Source organism: Dermochelys coriacea, chromosome 1 (genome assembly GCF_009764565.3).
Source record: "Dermochelys coriacea isolate rDerCor1 chromosome 1, rDerCor1.pri.v4, whole genome shotgun sequence".
Lineage (NCBI taxonomy): Eukaryota > Metazoa > Chordata > Testudines > Dermochelyidae > Dermochelys > Dermochelys coriacea.
The window spans coordinates 328,445,005-328,466,502 of NC_050068.2; the positions used below are offsets into that span (position 1 = coordinate 328,445,005).

General features: G+C 39.5%; 1 protein-coding gene across 2 annotated transcripts in view; it reads left to right on the plus strand.

Annotated features, from left to right (window-relative positions):
• Positions 1 to 21,498, plus strand: part of RELN (reelin) — a 455,243-nt gene that overhangs the window by 100,624 nt on the left and 333,121 nt on the right. The gene's annotated exons all lie outside the window — the stretch shown is intronic.

The window sequence follows — 21,498 nt, forward strand, 5'->3', positions numbered from 1 at the left end:
TAATCCATTTACATTGCACTTTATTGATTTTGTGGAGTGCTAATTTTCAATCAGAATATTGTGCAGTACTAATTCAAGTGCCTTGCAAAAGTCTAAAAGGATGATATGGAGCTAAATGAATAAATCAGAAGGCAAGAATCAAAAGTTTCAGGAGCTGCTGTGCACAGAATTGTAGTATGTCTTGGAAAACAGAGGTTCTATCATATTTCTGCTGTGCTAAGTAGCAATGGGAAAACAAAATGAAGAGTGACTATAATATGAAACTCAGCCAGTTCAGTGAGTATCAAGGTCATTAACACAACTGGAAAAGTGCCTCTCTTATTCACATGCTGTCTTCTTAATAGAATCTGTTAAGAAGGTCAAGAGTCAAACTGGAATTGCTACATAGGTCAGTTATGAAACTGCTAAGGTTCAAATTATGGGGATTTCATGAAGCAATGCCCCTCAACTATTGTCATGAATCAACTTGGAAATCTGAAAATTTGACTCTCACTCAAATGTCTGTACAATGTAGAGAAACAGAATTATCTGACATCACATTCTGCCTCAACGGTATTATCATTATCTATTATTTTTTCTAGTGTAATATATATGCCTGACATATTACTGTCATTCATAGAAAAGTTCTTGCTCTAGGGAGCTTACCTGTTAGAAGAGAAAAACTGTGAACCAACGCTATTTTGCAGGGGGAGCAAAAAGCAATCAGATTAAGCATATATATTTGTCAGGCATCTTCAGAATTCTGCTTCTTTTTGAGGAGGATGGAAAAGGTATTACAATGGTTTGCTCTTCTTTCTTGGAAGGACTTGTGTTTGTAATCTCATGGAAGAAACGTGAGGAGGAACACAAAGAAATATAGGGTTTAGTGGAGCAAGTCAGGAAGGAGAAAGTTCCGGATGCATGCAGGAAGATAAAGTCAAGAGGAAGAGAATGGGGCAAAGAAAGCTGTTGGAGATGCAGCTTGGGTGAAGTGAAGGCAATGAGGCAGGGGAGTAATAAAAATGAGAGCAGAGAAGCTGGCTGGAGCTAAATTGTGCAGGGCCGTGAAAAATAAATTGCTAGTGTTCTTATGACCATTGAATCTGCTGATTCTACTGAGAACTTAAATGTTAATTTTTTATTTGTGGGATAACAGAAGGTTTATATAATTCATGAAAGCTTATGGCCAGGCTTCAATTTAAAGACAAAGGCCTCTCAAGAATGTGTTGGAAGATGTGGTATCTCTGCATTATCTAAATTTGCTGGCATCACAACCTCTTGGTGATTCTTCAGCAGAAGGAGTGAAGAATGGCATGGTTTGCCTTTCTCAGTAGTTGTGAAGAAAAATTAATTCAGTACCACTGTATCAGACATTAGCAAAGGCTGTATGGGAAGGATTTAAATGATCATCCTTGAAATTAGATCACATGGCCAGAACCACTGCTAGGTAAGGCTTTGTGTGAGGAAATCCTAGCTGAATACAGCTGAATGGCTGTAAGGTTTGGTGGCTCAGCAGATCGAAGGTTGTGTAAGATTTGATGAACTTCCAAGATCTGATCCACATACAGTTTTTATACTGGTATTAACTATTTTGACTTGTGAAAATAGCTATATTGGTGCAGTTTCATGTGGATGCAGTTTTAAGAATGTAAAAGTGCCTTATACTGGTATAACTTATCCCTCTTCCTGTTCTGTGATAGCGATATAGGTATAAAGCATCTTTATAGCTGTATAACTATGTCCATGCTTGGGGGGGTTGTACTGCTTTAGCAGTTGTAGCGGTACAACGTGTTGTGTGTAGACAAGACATAAGTAAGCCCCTTCTTACTGAAAAGCATTGATCAGCTGGTATAGCTGAAGACTAAAAGAGGCTCAGTGATCTTGCATTTCTGATGGACATCACCTCACAATGAAATGATCCAAATCACAGCTTCAGAACTAGAATCCATCAGTTAAGATATTTTTCTTGCAAGGTAACAGTCCTCCAAAGAAAGCTGAAATTTATTCATGAATAGCTAGGGTTGCCAGGTGAGTGGTTTTCAAATGGAATGCCTGATCGAAAAGGAACTGCTGACCGGGCCGTTAAAAGTCTGGCTGGCAGTGCAGTGGGACTAAGGCAGGCTCCCTGCCTGCCCTAGCTCCATGCAGCTCCCGGAAGCAGCGGCTTGTCCCCCCTTTGGCTCTTATGTGTAGGGGCAGCCAGGGGGCTCCACACGCTGCCCCTGTCACAAGTGCTGGCTCCACAGCTCCCATTGGCTGGAAACTGCAGCCAATGGGAGTTGTGGAGGCGGCACCTGCGGACAGACCCGGCCACGCCTCCGTGTAGGAGCCAGAGGGGGGACATGCCACTGCTTCCAGGAGCTGCTTGAGGTAAGTGCCGCCCTGAGCCTGCACCCCTGGCAACCTCCCATAACCCAGCCCAGAGCCGCCTCCTGTACCCCAAATCCCTCATCCCCAGACCCACACCAGAGCCTGCACCCCCAGCGGGAGCCCTAATTCCCCCCCACACTCCAACCCCCTATCCCATTCATGATCCCCCTCCCACTCTCTGAACCCCTCTGTCCCAGCCTGAAGCATCCTCCTAGGCCCCCAAACCCTTCATCCTTGGCTCCACCCCAGAGCCTGCACCCCTATCCCCCTGAGCCAGCCTGGTGAAAATAACTGAGTGAGGGAGGATGGAGAGTGTGGGCGACAGAGGGAGGGGGAATGGAGTGAGGAGGGGGTGGGGACTCCGAGAAGGAGTGGGGCCTTTCAGGAGTGATAGGGCAGGGGGCAGGGCAAGGATGTTTGGTTTTGTGCGAGTAGAAAATTGGCAATAATATGGACAGTTTGTGTGGAGTGACATGGACAGGTTTCTGGTTTGCCAACAAATGGTGAAGAAATAGGAGCATTAAAAGTATCCTATTAAGTTGATCAGTTGGACAAAGTTCAAGTTGTTTGCAGATCTGTTTCCAGCAAAACCCAAAGAAGCTGAGGCCAAAGTTCAGAGACAACTGATTGACCAGGAATTTTCAGATCCACTTTGTTCCAAGTTTCATGTGGGAAACTTATTGAAATTGTTTGTTTTGATAGTTTTAAATCAGTTTTATTTGAAGTCCCCATTGTTAAAAATGAGGCTGGTAGCAACAGGTAGGAGAGCTGATAGTTAAGTTTGCCTAACACTTTCTGTTATAAAACCTGTTTTCAGTTTCTTATAACCTTACCTAACTTGAACTGCTCAAGCTGAAATTAATCTGCCCCCCCTCCCATGCACCAATCATCTGTTTGAGAGGCAGAGATTTGAAATTTGAGGGATAGTTCTAGGGTTTGGGAGATGCCTTTTGCTGTCCTCATGAAAACCCACCCAGATATGTCTGTTACGAGTCTCTGAAAATTGCCATTTACACATGTTCAGTGGAACTCATTTTAGGCTAGCTGTTAAATTCTCTGAGCATTCCATCTGCAGTGAGTGTACTCCAGCCTCATGGAGCTTTTACATGCCAACTGCACAGAGCATGCTCCCAGTTCCTACTGAGTATCTTACATAACAGGCACAGAGCTAGATCTCCAGCCTGTGGGGAAAAACTCCCATCCCCTTGGCCTAGGAAAAGGTGTACTCTCTTGGGAGATGAGAGGAGACTGTGTGTTCTTGCCTCTCCTCTTGTACTGACTGCTGTTAATTTTGTGCATTTCACTGTCCTTATTTCTGCGCAAGGCTTGATGCCCCTACATTTGGAGGCAACCAAGTATAGTTTGCTCCATTTTACAAATGGGATAACTAAGAGGTTGCACAAGATCTTCCACTAGCAGAGCAGGGAATAAATCTTTAATGTAACAAATCTCATCCACTCAGCCATGTTATCTCTGTGAATGCATGTACAAAATCTTAGTGTTTGGCTGTCCTATCTCTACCCACTAGGCAACACTTTCCTGTCACAGCCCATGAAACATGATTCTCAACATTCCACTGCTGTGTAGTAAATAGTTGTGTAAGCCACTGGCAAAGTGTGTGTTGCATCCTCCTCTAGCAGCTGGACCACACAGAGAATAATAGTCTACTGCTGACACCAATTACTGTTTTAGCTCAAGTGGTAGAAGTCTATGCTGTGAATTTTAAATTCCTGGGTTAAAACCCTGCTTATGACCCGTGCATAGGGGTCAACAGGGTTGCACATGCTAGATATTTTTTTCTTTCCAGTTTGCCTTTTTAACAAAACCTAGGAGTTTACATATTTTAAACTATATTAAGGAACATTAAGTTTGCAAAGATAAGTATTCAGATGTTAATATTAATTTTGACATTTCCTACCATGTAATTCAATCTTTTCATTGTTACTCTTTCTGCTGCTGCTCTCAAAATCTATTTTGATTTTATATGTGTTTTGTAAAATGCTGTCTACCCTTATGGTGCTGTATAAAATATAATTGTCTGTATTTGTCTCCAAATATTTGAAAATAGGTGCAGCCTTTGGGCCTCTGGCCTATTGCCAGTGAAAGCCTTCAGTGCTGGTTGTGTACTCTAGTATTACAAAATGTTTCAATTAGATAAAGAGTCAAAAGTAATTCCACAAATGTTTTCAAAATAGATTATGACAAATCTGAGATAAAATGCAAAATAAAGACAAGAAATTCATGAAGGTCTCATAAACAGTAATTTAGGTATAGGTAACATCATATTTTGTACAGCACCAAATAACAGTTGATGAATTACTAGCATCAAATTAGGTCAATAGACATGAAATCCCTTTGGTCTATAAAGACATTTAATTAGGAGCTGATGTTATACAGTCTTAAACATAAAAAGAAAAGGAATACTTGTGGCACCTTAGAGACTAACGAATTTATTAGAGCATAAGCTTTCGTGAGCTAGAGCTCACTTCATCGGATGCATACAGTGGAATACACATCCACATACACATCCAATGACGTGAACTGTAGCTCACGAAAGCTTATGCTCTAATAAATTTGTTAGTCTCTAAGGTGCCACAAGCACTCCTTTTCTTTTTACGGATACAGATTAATATGGCTACTACTCTGAAACCAGTCTTAAACTTGATTGACAATCTACTTTAGCTGTAAACTGTGAAAACTATCCAGTCACAGGATACGTGCCTTGTCCATAATTAACAGAAAATACTTAAAAGTAAAATATGTGTCATTCTGCTTCAGTGAATATTGGAAACCTACCTTTTTAGTTTTCTGCGCTCCCCAGGATGAAGTCCCCCATCCTGTAAATATGGCCTTCGTACATTGTTCCTAGATGTATATGTTTATATTTAACCATATTAAAACACACACAGTTTGCTTTTGCCCAGTTTACTAAGAGATCCAGATTGCTCTGAGTCTTGAACTGTCCTCTTCGCTGTTTGCCACTCCACAAAATGTTGTGTCATCTGTAACTTTATCAGTGATGATTTTATATTTTCTTCCAGCCCATTAATAAAAATGTTAAATAGCATAGGGCCAAGAGCCGATCCCACTGTACCCCACTGGAAACACACCCGCTTGAAGACAATTCTGTATTTACAATTACCTTTTGAGACCTATCAGTTAGCTAGTTTTAATCGATTTAATATGTGCCATGTTAATTTTATATCGTTCTAGATTTTTAGTGAAAAAGTTGTGTGATACCAAGTTAAACACCTTACAGAAGTCTAAATATATTATGTCAACACGATTATCTTTATCATCCAAATTTGTAAGCTTATAAAAAAAATAAGTTAGTTTGAGAGGATCTATTTTTCATAAACCCATGTTGATTTGCATTCATTATATCCCCCTCCTTTAATTCTTTATTAATCCTTTAATTCTTTATTAATTCTAAATTTATTCAGAACTAGCTAGTTTCTAAATGCTTTTTTTTTTTTACCCATTTCTGTTCTACTGCCTGACCATGCAACTTGGTCCTTTATACAAATAATTACTTCTGATATAGTCCATTTTTACTGCAGCATTGGCTAGTTTTGGGAACCCATGGCCAAAAGTCCCCAAATTCCTGGGGCTCTCTAATTTATGGGAGAGGCCTGACTTTTTAGATGCAGCTATGGGGTGAGCTGCCATCTCATATGCACTGATCATTAGTAACCTAGCTGTGCCTCATCTTTAGAAGAGTATAGGTCAGTGAGTTCTGATGGCTCACTATTAAAAAGGTCTCAGAGTAGCAGCCGTGTTAGTCTGTATTCGCAAAAAGAAAAGCAGTACTTGTGGCACCTTAGAGACTAACAAATTTATTAGAGCATAAGCTTTCGTGAGCTACAGCTCACTTCAAGGTCTGTTCCCTCAGGCTTTATCCCTTCTTACAATAAGGAAGAGGAAGAAAGATCGATCTCTCAGTGATGGAACTGTATGTATTCTGCAATAATTTATTACAATTGTATGTTGACCTTGCTATTGGGATGTTTACTGTGGGAATATATTGGTTTAGTTTAATAGAAGCTTTAGGGAAAAACAATCAGGAAGGGATAAGAATGGCTCAAGATAAGCCAGTTGAAGGTTGTTAAGAGACAAGAAATTCCAGGCTTTTTGATCACTATATCCACCACTGGTCAGACTTCCGAAGAGAAGAACGGCATGAGTAAGCATGGTTGATATACAGGGCACTACGGCTAAAGCATTCCACCCCAGAAGAGGTAAAGGCATGAGGTCTGACACTTGTAGGGGTGCACTCATAGAGACCATCAAGGGGATGGAGTTGCAGCTAGCCCTGTTAAGTGTGACACCCTCATAACCGGGAGATGGGATATGTTTGAAACCCCATAGCTAGAAGAATTTAAAACTAGTTTGGATGAAACACTCAAATATAATGCCTAAAATCCTAAACACGTTGGCCATGGAATGGACCTAGCCCACGAAGTCTAATTCTTAAGATTCAGTCATAAAGTGCGCTTTGGAGCACAAAGCTTTCTATTAACAATGGGCTTCTTTTTAAATCACTGCCTATACTGTATGATCATTTATAAAAGGATGTCTGTTCCTGAGAGTTTTATTTTATTTTCCCTTCCCATATCTGATCTGGAATTGCTTTTGCATATCTGGGATTGCTGGTATTACGTCTTAATATGTTTCTAGCAGAGGTATGAAATGCAGCATGACTTTATTTTCTGCCCTCTTGTTTTCCTTAACTGATTATGTGCTATGCTGGATGGAAATAGCAGCGTAATACTAAGGTTTTCTGTTTGTAGTAAATGTTCATTAATATAGATAATACAGCCAAAAGGACATTATAGCAGATATATATGGTATTCCTTACTAATGAGAATGTTATCAGCAGTGCTGTGGAATGGGGAGGGTTTGATTGTTTTCCTGCTGGGTTTTGTTTATTTTTGCTTCCTTTGGTGTGAAGATTTTTGTTATTACTTTCAAGTGTGAGGGGGTGGGAAGTGTCCTATTCTGTGGGTTTTCTTCTTAGTGTTTACTGTTCTATTTTCAATGATCTGTGGTCAATCTGATAAGTACCTCAGTATGCATTACCAGTATTCAAACACTGTTTCCTCCAGTAAACTGCTAATTTAAATACTAACAAATATCTGATGCATTATTGATTAGTAAAAGTAATACAGTGCAAAGCTAATAAAAGTGTCAGCGTTCCAGCTGTGGGTAACCAGAATGCACTGAAGTCTGGCTACTCCTCCTTTGGCCCTCCCACAACTTCTGCCTAGGTGTAGAAGTCAGAGAGGATGTGTCTACACTGCAATTAGACACACGTGACTGGGTGTCCTAGAGCCTGGGCTCCAACTTAAGCCTGAACATCTATGTCACAATTTAACAGCCCCTTAGCCCGAGTCAGCTGGCACCAGCCACAGGTTTTTAATTGCAGTGTAGACATACCCCTACAGACTTGAGGGCGGTTTCTGCTCCCACTATACTGCCTGAGCATTAGAAAAATTATTGATCAGGACAGAAAATTACTATATAAACTGTGAAATTTATAGGTTCTCATTTACAGATGGAAAAAAACCAACAATATATTTTAGGCTTATTAAAGCAGAATAATTATGGCACTTTCACACTGCGTTCTGATCTGTACTCATCTACAGTAGTTCATGTGAACTACAAGAGAACTCCTGAAAACTATCAGTTTGAATAGAAGTTGCTCCATTGAACCAACCAATACATGTTTTCACTCCACTCCTGCTCCCATCTTTTCCCCCTTTGTCTTAAATACATGGGACCAGATTCACAGCTAGAGTAAAACAGCATAACAATTTCCCCTCACTGAGAATCTGGCTGTTTGCTGCCAAGAGTGGTGCTGATTCAAAAGGTTTTCTTTTGGGTTTTAATTTCAATTTTATAGATGTTTGGGAACTTTTATATATTTTCCCTTTTTTCACAAGAGGAAAAATATCATCTTCATTATTAAACTATACCAGTGTCCATCTTTCAACTGAATCGATGTGAACTACTGTGTAAACTCCTCCTTTTCAGTATGCCTTATGCTATATCATGCTAAATCCTTTGTCTCTGAGAATAATCTTATAGACGTGGTGAACTAACCTTGATGTATCTATAACATATTTGAAGGTTCAGAGGATAAGTTAGACAAAACCAGAATTCATTTACTGCTATTAATAGTCCTGATCCAGCAAATACTTAACATTTATAATAATAACTATTTCTTATACAGCTTGTTTCACCTGTAGATCTCAAATATTAGTAATCTTTACTCATGTGAGTGGATATATTATCTTCAATGGGGCTACTTCTGTGACTAAAGTTTACTCACATAAATAAGACTTGTAGGATCAGTCTCAAAATGAATATTTTCAGCTGTCAGCATTGATGTAATTAAAAGAGAGAAGTTTATCTTGGTAACTTTCTAAAGTTCTTTGAAGATATTATTGTGTTAGTAGGTGAGGGACCTGCTCTGGGTATTAAATAGAGTACATATTTTCAAGTTGACTTTCAGACTGGTTGTGATAAGGAATCATGGAATAAGGATAAAGTAACTTATTGAACCGAAAACTAGCTCCAAAACAAGAAACAAGGAGTGGCTGTAAATGATAAATTCTCTAGCTGGAAAGAGGTTGCCAGTGGGGTATCTCAGGGATTGGTTTTAGGACCTTGCTGTTATACTGTACATAATTCATTTGGATGAGAATATCAAAACATCAAAGTTAGCGGATTATATTAAATTTAGAATTATAATAAAGAACAATGCAAGCTCATAAAAGATCACAGTCCCCTCTTAGATTGTTGAACCAGTAATGGTAATGTTGGCAAATACAAAATGTGTCTGTGGGCAAAGGACCAAAATAGAGATGTTACCAGGGGAAACTGTTGCCAGTAACTATTATATTCATTTAAAATACATTTAAAAAAGACTTAGGCTTTTATAGGTAAAACCTCTGAGCCATCATCCCAATTAGTCAAACAAGGCTACATAAAGGGCAAACAGAATAATGGGCTATATCAACAAACAAAATACAACCAAATAAGTGATAGCTACTCTCTACACAACACTAGGGTAAAGCACAACTAGAATACTGGGTTAAGTTGTGATCATCTTTTTGTAGGATATTATTGCTGTAGCTCAAATCAGGATGATTGTAGGGTTTAAGAATACTTGCCATGTGAAAAGGTTAGTCATGTTTATCCTCATTGAGGAAACAAGATTTCCAGAGATTCTCTGTTTACAGCAAAGCAGAAGTTTATTTGGGGTTACTTACTGTCAATGTACTGAAAGGTTTGGTTACATCATTCCCATGCTTAACTGGTGTGGGTCAGTATGATAATGTTAGCCAAGACTATGAGCTGGGGCCTAATCTCACTTTGTTTAAGATAAATTCAGGGTAAATACACTGCTTTGAATTGAGTTACTTGGATTTACACTAATGTAAGAAGCAGCAGAATCTGGCTATACTTGCTACTGAGAATGAACCTACTAGGGGCTGGTGCCTCTGACAGTATAGAGGTTCTTTGTCATGCATCCGATGAAGTGAGCTGTAGCTCACGAAAGCGTATGCTCTAATAAATTTGTTAATCTCTAAGGTGCCACAAGTACTCCTTTTCTTTTTGCGAATACAGACTAACACGGCTGCTACTCTGAAATTTGTCAAACTTGTCATGGACACAAAGACTACCAAATAGTATGTCTGATATTTGAGCTTCTAGGAGAAGCTTTAAAACTTAAAAAATGAAAAGATTTAGGCTAATGCAAAGTTTTGAGAAAATTGCACAAAAGCTGTTTACACTGATGAAGGGTTTAGGAGCCAGTTACCATTATTATATAAATGGAGAAATTAATATAAACCAGAGATATAAAATAGCCATTTCTCCAAGAGAGAATACCCCACTAAGTCAGACCTGTGAAGTCAGCAGTGCAGAATGAAGGTGTCCGTCTACCAGATTTTTATAAGCAAAAGATATAGTAAAAGACAGCATTAGAAAGCTGGTATGCTAAAATGAGTATGGATGCATTTAAAAATAGAAAGTGGGTGAAGGGCAGATATGCCAAACCCATGAAAAAACCGCAGAAATTGGGCTTGTTTTTGGCTTAATTGGCTTGTAAATTGCTTGTTGGGTAGTTTTTGGCTTGTAGATTGTTGCTTGTTGTAGCTTGTTGCTTTTTTTTTAATCAGGTCCCAGCAAGCAGGGGTAAGGGGGGGCAACCAGGGGCAAGGTGGGGAGATAGTCAGGGATGTACAGCGGGCCCACCACAGTCCCAGACTACACGCCGGAGGGATGTAGTCATATAAAGTGTTGGGGTTCTTAGGACTTGGCTTGTTTTGGCCTTGTTTTGAAATGGGATTAGCTTGATTTTTGGCTTATTGTGACAGTCGAGGTGCTTATTTACCACGTGAAAGTTGGCAACTGTGGTGAAGGGGCCTGTGGAAGTCTTTGAAAAGTGAATTTTCTCTTTTATGACTTCAGTAGTAAGGTAGCTTATTAACATTTTCTATTTATATTAACTCCTGGTTCCTGTTTACTGTTGTTAAATCCATTTGTCTTAGAGCATTTTATATCATATTGTTCTCTGAGGAGCACTTACACATCAGCTGTAAATCATTCTCTCACCTCAGTGACAGTGAACACCCTTAAACTGCCAGTATATTGTGTATCAGCATCCCCACAACCCCGTCCTTCAGCTCACACAGACATCACAAATTACACAAGGGATCTCATTCAGTGTTTTGGGGAATTATGCAGAGTAGAGGGTATATTCACCTCCCTGTGCACTGGAATTTCTAAATGTGTAACTTCTGTTTAGTTTATTGGGTCTTCTATTCATAAATCTGTGAAATGAAAATGTACCCCCAAGCAGATTCTAACAATAGGCCTCTGAGTAAGTTTTTAACAGTCCTTTAAAAGTAGGAGATTAAAAAAGAGATTAAGCAGAATTTTCAATGTTTCAGAATAAATTTGTTAAATCTGTATATTATGGACTCATTCTTGCAAACCCTTCCAAGCAAATTGCTTACTACTGTAGTCTGTGTGCATGGTCATAAAGCACTACATTTGTAAGTGTATTCACAATCAGGCCCATTCTAGTTCATGTCTGAATACCAAATCATGTAATGGATCGGGAGTTGAACTCGTAATAAATTATTGTTTTTATGTATATTAAGATAATGTTTATAATTTTATATCAAATAAAAGATTATAAAGTAGATATTAAAAGTCCTGCAACCTGATTCACACAGATGTAATGGTCCACCTACAGTGGATTCAGTGACTCTGTCTAGGTCCTGGTTTGTTTCTGGATACCAGAATAGTTAAAGGTGTTACTTACAGAGTCAATTAAACTGTTGTCCACTTTTTCACCTCTTTCATAAAGTTCATATTAGCTTATGGGCAATATTTTCCACATCACCACGAGCACTGAAAGGCTTTATTGTTTAATAAGTAATAGGAGGAGGAGTAATAATAACAGTAAAATAATCCCAGGGCTTCACTGTAAAACTTGTATATTGATGGGTAGAAGATTGCATCTGCCAGAATTGCTAGTCTATTCTTTTTTTCATAATATTTAATAATTTATAAAATCATGCTGACCCTTAGCTGATTGCAAGAGCCAGGAAGTGCTTTAGAAGTCTGTTACATTCTATCAAACTAGATATGTGTTTTTCCCATGAAGCAGCATGTAACCATCCAGAAAAAAATCAATCAGCAGCAATTTATTTTAGTTTTGAGGGTTCAGTTCACTTAGGGCCGGATCCTTTATTCACTCTCAGTAGCACTTAAGTGAGTAGTTCCATTTATTTTAATGAGAGTACTCACATGAGTAAGGATTGCAGAAGGAGGCCCTTACTGTGTATTTGGATGTGGTTTTTTTAAAAAAAATAGTTTTTAATAGTTTAATAGTTTTAATAGTTTAATAGTTTTTTTAAAGAGGCAACTAAATGTTTCCTTACATACATCAGCCCATTTAGTGAGAACCTTATTAACACAGAATTCTTGCATTCTTTTTTAAAATGCATATTTATGTAACAAAAAATTACTCAGGAAGGATTTTAATTTCCTTCCTACTGCTTTACAGAATTATAAAGCAAAGGTTTCTGAATCATGAAAAATGGTTGATAATGATCTAAGGTAATAGGCTGAAATATTCTTCAATTGCAGTAATAAACTGGAAATAAAACATTACTTCTTCCATCATAGATAAACAGAGATCATATTCAATGAAAAGACATATTTTGCAATAAATACTGTTTCTATGCACTTTGTATGTACAAATCTACAGTGTCTGACTTTCAATAAATAATTTCCAAAAGAACTAGGAGAGATTTTGAAGAGCAAGACATGTACAGCATCATTTTTTGATATTTTATAGAATTTTTCATTTTTGTGCCTTTGGCTGTCACTCCGAAATATGTCATTGAGAAGGAACACATATACCTGATGCCCAAAGTTCCCAGCTCAGAAGTAACAGGAACACCTAGGGTTTTTCATTTTACATTCTAATATTAACCTTTTCATTCATTGTCATATTTGGTTTAAATAAAAACCAAGTTCTAAGCTTTCTGCTACCTGGTGTAGCATATGAAATGCAATTAGAATTTTGATTTAATCTTCAAAATGTTTGGGGAGTATGCCATGAATCTAGGTGCACAAAAGAAATATTTTTTAAAAAATTTGCTTTTTAGAACTTTATTTCCAATTGATCAACGTTATGTAGTTGACACATATGACTCATGACTAATACAAAGACTTTCCTATAGTTTGTAAATTATGGTAGGAGTGCATGCGAATCTCTGTGGGCTCATTAGTGTTCTTTAGGGACTCCCCAAACTCCTCAGGACACAAGGGCTATTCTCCTTTATAGAGTGCAGCATCCTTCTCCATGTGGGTCACTCAAGAGATAAGGATCCATGCCCCCACTTCCTGCCTTCCCTTTCCTGTTGCTATTAGAATGCTATAAAGAGCAGGTTGAAAATGTTCACCAAGTTATATCGGAAAATGGCAAATTGTTGGAGCTAAATGTTTTGGCAAAACATTCACTTTGGCAAAACAATCACTGGGCGCTGCTCCTGGCCACTGCTGGTGCTTTGGGCCCTGTGTGCTCTGCTGGCCAGATTGCTGTTGGCCCCTGTCCTGGCCACCACCACCGCCACTTGCCCTGCAGCCACTGCTTCAACAGTGAGGAGCTCATCCAGAAAGGTGTGGGAAGGAGGTACACTGGGGTTTGTGATGGATGCTGGGGGCTGGGCAGTGAGGCCGGGTCGGGGGTACAAAGTGTGTGAAGCCAGGCAGATAGGGGGTGTCTGGATGCCACTGTGGTTGAGCTGAGTGGCTCCCAAAGAAGGTTGCCAGGGAAAATTGCGTGCAGGTCCCCAGCCCTGGGGAGTGGAGGATAAGGAGGCTGGATGGGGGAGGACCCCAACCTATTGTACTAGGGCCCTTAGGGGCCTTTTTATGCCACTGCAGTAAAGCTTCCAGTCCTGTGGCACAGAGCCTGCCAGTCTGTGGAGCCCTGACTGAAACCGGGGCTTTGTGGGCTGCTAGGTTACCTGCTCCATGGCAGGGGCCAAGCCAGCCCCAGGACTACCTGCTGGATTCATACTCTCCTTGTCATGATGGAGCCTGGAAGTCCTGGGACTGGCTTACAAAGGTCTGCGGTTCCAGGCGACCCCTTCAGACTGACTGTCCTGGGACCAGGTACCCCACAGCTTCCAGACTCTCAGGTCGGCTAGCTCCCAGGCTTGCCTGCTCAGGAGAGAAGCTCAGGGAGCTAGCTGGTCCAGGAGTTTGGAAGTCCTGGGGTTCTCAGCCTTGGGACAGTCTGGATGGAAGGGCTGCCTTGAAGCTACAGGCCCTGGGAGCCGTATTAGCAGCTCAGTGAGACTGACTGGAATGTCAGTTTCACATTTTGTTTCAGAAACATCCTGTTTCAGCATTTCCAAAACAAAATTTTGGATTCACTGAGAAATTTTGTAAAATTTGGTTTCGTTCCACTATGGAACAAACCAAAATGTCAAAAACCTGAAATTTCCTGTATGCTGAAAAATGCACATTTTGGCCTGTTGTAATACTATATGCCCCTGGTGCATAGGGAGGAACGCAGGGACTGCAGTTATGGTTGGCCCTTATGTGAACCATCGAAGTAGGGAGAGGAGTCTTTGCATCCTGCTCCTTCCTCCTCCTCTCCCCCCACTCCCCCATGAACATATGTAAAAGTCAGGCATAATATATCAGCTTCTTAAATCCTCATAAGGGTTTGGATTACAAAGAAGAGAAAACTCCTGATAAAAAAAGTCAAAGGAACTTCTTTTCATATGACTTTTTAAAAAAGTCTTCTACCTGCTAAATTATCTCCATCTCTGGATTTCCTAGTATTGCATCTCTCTTCTATGTGTCTGCCTTTTAGGATACCAACTCTTTTATGCAGTTGCTGTATTTTTGTGCATTGTACAGGGCCAAGCATACAGTTAGCACAACATAAATAATTTTTAAAATGAGGGAAATTTATACAGAAAAAACAGCTGTTGGGGTTACAGGGGTCGAGCACCTGCAGCTCTTACTGATGTCAATGGCAGTGGCAAGTGCTAAACACTGCTGGGATTTGTCCTATTATATTTTGAAGCTAAACAAAACTCAGATAAATCTAGAGTGGGGAGAGGGGAACTGGATTGTGATAGTGTATGAAAATCCACAACATACATGAGCACACACTGTAACGCAGAAGAGAAAGGGAGTTCAGAGAGATGCTAATGACTTTCATGGAAGCAATATGTGTCTTAGAGCTGTGAATGCACAACTGCCACAAACCTTTGAACATTCTTTGATAAACTGAAAACAACAACAATGAGGAGTCCTTGTGGCACCTTAGAAACTAACAAATTTATTTGGGCATAAGCTTTCGGGGGCTAAAACTCACTTCATCAGATGCATGGAGTGGAAAATACAGTAGAGAGGTATAAATACACAGCATATGAAAAGATGGGAGTTGCCTTACCAAGTGGGGGGTCAGTGCTAACAAGCCAATTCAATTCAATTCAAGGTGAAAGTGGGCTGTTCTCAACAGCTGACAAGAAGGGAGGAAAAATCACTTTTGTAGTGCTAATGATGTTCAATGTAATCAAGGTGGCCCATTTCAAACAGTTGACAAGAAGGTCTGAGTATCAGCAGAGGGAAAAGTTAGTTTTTGTAGTGACCCATCCATTCCCAGTCTTTATTCAGGCCCAATTTGATGGTGTCCAGTTTGCAAATTAATTCCAGTTCTGCAGTTTCTCTCATTGGAGTCTGTTTTTGATGTTTTTTGTTGAAGAATTGCCACTTTTAAGTCTGTTATTGAGTGTCCAGGGAGATGGAAGTGTTCTCCTACTGGTTTTTGAATGTTATAATTCTTGATGTCAGATTTGTGTCCATTTATTCTTTTGCGTAGAGATTGTCCGGTTTGACCAATGTACATGGCAGAAGGGCATTGCTGGCACATGATGGCATATATCACATTGGTAGATGTAAAGGTGAACGAGCCCCTGATGGTGTGGCTGATGTGGTTAGGTCTTATGATGGTGTCCCTTGAATAGATATGCAGACAATGATTACATTGAACTCATTAGCACTACAAAAGTGCATCTGATGAAGTGGGTTTTAGCCCATGAAAGCTTATGCCCAAATAAATTTGTGAGTCTCTCAGGTGCCACAAGGACTCCTCATTGTTTTTCCTGATACAGACTAACATGACTACCCCTCTGAAACCTTTGATAAACTAGTTTCCCAATTTACAATTGTTATTTACAATTCTGGCTGTACAAATTTATACAAGGTGGGTGAGGTGACCCGAAGAAGAACTCTGTGAAGCTTGGAAGCTTGTCTCTTCCACCACCAGAAGTTGGTCCTCATTCACTTTGTCTCTCTCATATCCTGGGACCAACACAGCTATAACACGGCAAACAGATTTATACAGATGGACATACAGATCTTCAAATATTATCTGATGGCTTTTATCTTCTTTGATAATTTTTTTTGGATGGACGGATTTTTGCATCTCAGATACATCTATCTGGCCAATAGGACATGCTGAGAATATGGTGAATACTCAGTGCTTTGGATCAGAGCCAAACCCCTTAAAATAAGGACTGTTCTGTGTCAGAAGTTGTTTGTGGGATGCATACAGCCATTCAGTGTTTTTTTGAGAACTGTTGTATAATTAGTTATTTTTATTTCTAATTTATTGTTTGCAGTGGAAGCCTCCTTTATATTTGTGCTTGTTTATTTTCACCCACTGAGCCAGCATTCTGTTTGAGAAGAGGGTTTCCCATCAGGAGGTGAAATGCTGTTGCTTTTCATAGGAGAGGAACACAAAAACATTGGAGGCAAGTGGGAAATATTCACTGTGCCTTTATTTTCATGAATTTTTAAAATATTTTTTCCAATCCTTTCTACCCCCATGCTCATTATTTTCACCACGGTGATTTGTTGTTAAACTGCAGTAAGACATTTAAGGAAGGTGGTTTATATTTTGCTAAAGTCACAACATACTGGTTTTTTTTTAATGTTCTGATCTCCCTAATGGAGTTAATCCCAGGGAGTATAGATACTGTAAGTAAACAGAATTGGAGATTTATAGAAAGTAGTAGAAACGCTAAAGAATGAATAAAAATGTTCTGTGAAAAAATTGAATGAGTTGCTTTTTCATTGTTAAGAATTTTTCCAAGTCACTGCAAAGTGCTTCCTTTTAAAAAGCATAAAAATAAACTCTGAGGATGTTGTGTGTGCTTGGTGTATTATATGCTTTTTCTGACGGTCAAGTGCCTAAAGCCCAGGGACATCAGTAACCCTCAAGTAGTGGCTACAGAAGGAAAGAAGGGACAGGAGCAGGTTCTGCAAACTGCTGTTCCTCCCCAACTTGCTGAAGGATGTGCGGAGGTAGATCTTCGTCCTCTCCCACTTTCTGATTGGCTTTCAAAGGGAGTGGGGTTTCTGTCCGTCTCCACTCTGAGTGCTATTACTCTTTTGATTGAGCCATTTAAAGTCTATAGCAGGGGGGTCTCAAACTGGGTTTTGTGATCCCCCTCGGGAGTTGCAAGTTTGTTATATAGGGGGGTCATGAGCTGTCAGCCTCCATGCCCAAACCCACCTTTGCCTCCAGCATGTATAATAGTGTTAAATATAAAAAAATGTTTTTAATTTCTAAGTGGAGTCGCACTCATAGGTTTGCTGTGTGAAAGGGGTCACCAATACAAAAGTTTGAGAACCAGTGGTCTATAGCTTACTGCCAGTCAGCCAGTGGAGAGCGGTTCCACTTCCAACTGTGCAGGATCGCTGTGCATGTGTGCTACCACCTCCCTAGCGCCAACTCTAAGGGCGCAATACTGCACCACTGAAGTTAGTGGGAATTTTTAACAGGGACTTCATGAGAACAGGAGTTGAATCAAAGCGTGTGGGAATGGGTCAGAGACATGGACTCCCACACCTGGGCTGGAGGCAAGTAGTTGTATGTGCACAACACAGCCACCCCTAGGGGATGTTGCCCTCTCAGTGGACCTGTAGCACTCTTCCAGTACAGATTCAAACTGGGTCCAGTGGCTGAAGTTGGAATTGAGTTAAGCCTACTGCCAATGGAAAAAAATACTTCTTTTGTGGCACAGATCTTGTTTTAATTAAAAATTGAATTACTCTGGCGATTGATTTCAGATTCACATATTAAATACATATATGGAGAAGAAAGGAAAAATTCCACACAAGGGCCAAGTGCTTTTAATGAAATTTAACCACAAATGTGTAAGAGCAAGCATATGCAGAAAGCTATAACAGCCTGGCTATCTCATCAGTAGTGTAATTGTTCGAAAGAATGAGAGACTTTCTGGTCTGCCAACCAGACTTTCTTTGAAGCGGCTATGTAGTCAGGGAAAATGTCTCTCACAGCTTAACATCTAGGCTCTAAGACTGTCCACTAAGGTTGGGTCTACATCTAAAACTTTGGTTGACTTAGCTACGTCTCTCAGGGGTATGAAAAATTCATCGTTGGCTAACCCTCGATAGAAGGATGATGTCTGCCAGAGGGGAAAAGTTCATTGGTGAGATTTAAGATGGCTGAGCACAATCCGTGCTCTATAGGTTCTTCTACATATATGACAGGTGGTTACTTGGAGAAAGCACAATGCTGGCTGGGATGTTGTATGCATTCCTTCCTCCTCTGCCGTTTCTCAGCCTTTAGAGCAAGGCAATTCCCTTTAAAATGGACTGAGGCTTCATGTATGATGTGATGCCATTGCAGTCTATTGCCAGCCAGCTCCTCCCAATTCGTGAGATCAGTGCCCCAAAATTCACACCCCCGAGTGACGTACTTAAGCCATCCTAAGCCTTGGTATAGACATTGCGAGGTTGACAGAAGACTTCTTCTGTCAACCTAGCTACCATCACTTGAGGGGTGGATTTACTACAGCAACAGAAAAACCCCTTTTATTGGTTGGCAGCACTACAGGTGTACCACTGTAGTACCAGTAGTATAGACATAGCCTTGGAGGATAAGGAGGGTTAGGAAACTGCGATGACATAATTGGCACCTCTCCAACTTTAAATTACTGGGAAAGAAGTCCAAAGATAACAAAGATAAAGATTTCAAAGAAACCTTTGTTTTAAAAGATGCTTTTATCAAGGTCAGTATGGTGAGAGAGATTTAATGTAAACAGGAAAGGATTGGGAGGAGGTTAAGTGGGGGGGGGGAAGCACAAGACTCCTCCAAAAGTGGATAAAACCATAAAGCCTTTCTATAAAAAAGCGTAATTAGCACTTTTTAAAAAAAATTGAGAAAATTGCTCAGGGGTCAAAGTGTGCATGTTGTGTGTGTGTGTGTGTGTGTTTGCGTGCGCGTGCGCAAAAGTGCTAGAATTCTGCAGCAAGCCCCATTCTTCATACCATTTAATGAAGATGATTGGAAATGAATTAAAGCCAAGTTAGATCTCAAAAATAATTGTAAATGGGCAATTATCCAATGGAGATTTTTCTAGTGGGATCTCAGAGATCTGTTAAATGTATTTAGCAATGATCTGGAAGAAAAATTTTGCTGGTAAAATTTGCAGATAACACAACAAGTGGTGGAGTGACAAATAATGATAAAGACAGGTCAGTCCTACAGTACAATCTTGGTCATTTGGTAAGCTGAGCTCACTTGAACAAGATGCACTTTAATATAGCCAAATGCAAGATCTTACTTATAGGAACAAAGAAATTACCGGTATGTCACACTTACAGAATGGGAGACTGTATTTTGGAAAGCAATAACTCTGAAAGAGACTTAGGGGTCATTGTGGGTAAACCAACTGGATGTGAGCTGCCAGTGCCGTGTAGTGGCTAAAAACTAATATGGTCCTTGTGTGTATAAGAAGGGATGGTGATAGGGAGGTGCTATTATCACTGTATACAGCATTAGTAAGATCCATATTGGAATACCATGTCCAGTTCTGGTGTCAATACTCTAAAAGGATGTTGACAAATTGGAAAGGGCTTAGAAAAGAGCTACAATAATAATTTGAGGTTTGGAAAATCTTTTGTTCAGTGAAAGACTAAAGAAGTTCATTTATTTAGTTTCTGTAACAGGTGACCTGATGGTATATAAAGTACCTATATGGGGAGAAGATTTCTGATAGGTGAGGGTAGAGCTGGTTGAACAATAGATTTTTTGGTTTGCTGGCAGTTCTAAAAAATAAAAATAAAAATCTTTTTGAGTCAACCCAAAACCAGATTTTTCAAAATTTTTAGTGAATTGAAAAGTAAAAAAATTTTAAATATTTTCTTCAAACCAAAATGAAAACTTTCATTTATATTTAAATGTTTATATTTTTTTGGATTTAAAAAAATAAAATGTAAACAAAATTTCAAAATAAAAAGCCTTTTCAAATAGACAAAAATGTTTTATTTTGAAAATGTCTAAATGAAACATTTTTGGTTTTGTTAGAATTTTTATTTGAAGGGCAGTTTGTAGGGGGGGTTTTAAACTGAAATAATTCAGTGACACTGACACGAATTTGTAAAATGTTCTGATGTCATTAAATCTTCATTTTTTGGTGAAAAAGTTTTGGTTCAAAAATGTCATCCAGCTCTGGTTAGAGAGCTCTTTAACCTAGAAGACAAAGGCACAACAAAATCCAGTGGCTGGAGTCTGAAGCTATAGATGTTCAGGTTGGAAATAAGGCACACATTTTCAACAGTGAGGATAATTAACCAATAGAATAATTTATGTATGTGGATTTTCCATCATTTGAAATCAATATTGGATGTCTCTTTCTAAAAAATATGCTCTAGTTCAATCAGAAGTTATAGGGCTGATTAGGATTTACTGGGTGAAATTCTGTGCCACTTATGGGTAGATTGGATGATTATAATGATGCCTTCTGGCCTTAAATCTGCAAATCTATGATATGTCAAGGATAATCTGTGCCTCTATGATTGAGGGTGTGTGTGTTGAGTATTTAATACTCAAATTCACAATCTGGGAGCTTGGTCAATTCCCTGTGGCTTTTAGATGTTGCAATAATGGCCTAAAAGGTATTTCCCTCTCTCTCCCCCCACCCCCTTCACCCACCACCATCTGTTTCTGGGTAGAAGGTTGTGGTTATTTGTTACGGCTATACACTTAACTATGATCATCCATGCCTTAGTGTCACCTCTAGATTACTATTCACAGGTTTATTCCTTGAATTTATCTAGAATTTGAAGCTGGTACAGAATTTGTCAGCCCACTTATTAAGCTGTGTATCTCACCCTGAGTCATTGTCCATGATCAGCACAAGCTGCCTGTTGCCTCCTGAGTGGATTTTAAGGTGTTGGTTTTGATCTAGAAAGCCCTAAATGATTTACTTGAGAGACCACTTTTCTCTCCGAACAGCAGTTGCAATCTCTGAGGATAGTCAAGCTGGAGCTCCCTTGGTTTAATAAAAACAACGAGGAGTCCGGTGGCTCCTTAAAGGCTAATAGATTTATTTGGACATAAGCTTTCGTGGGTAAAAAATCCACTTCTTCTGATGCATGGATCTGAAGAAGTGGGTTTTTTACCCACGAAAGCTTATGCTCAAATAAATCTGTTAGTTTTTAAGGAGCCACCGGACTCCTCATTATTTTTGTGGATACAGACTAACACAGCTACCCCTCTGATACTTG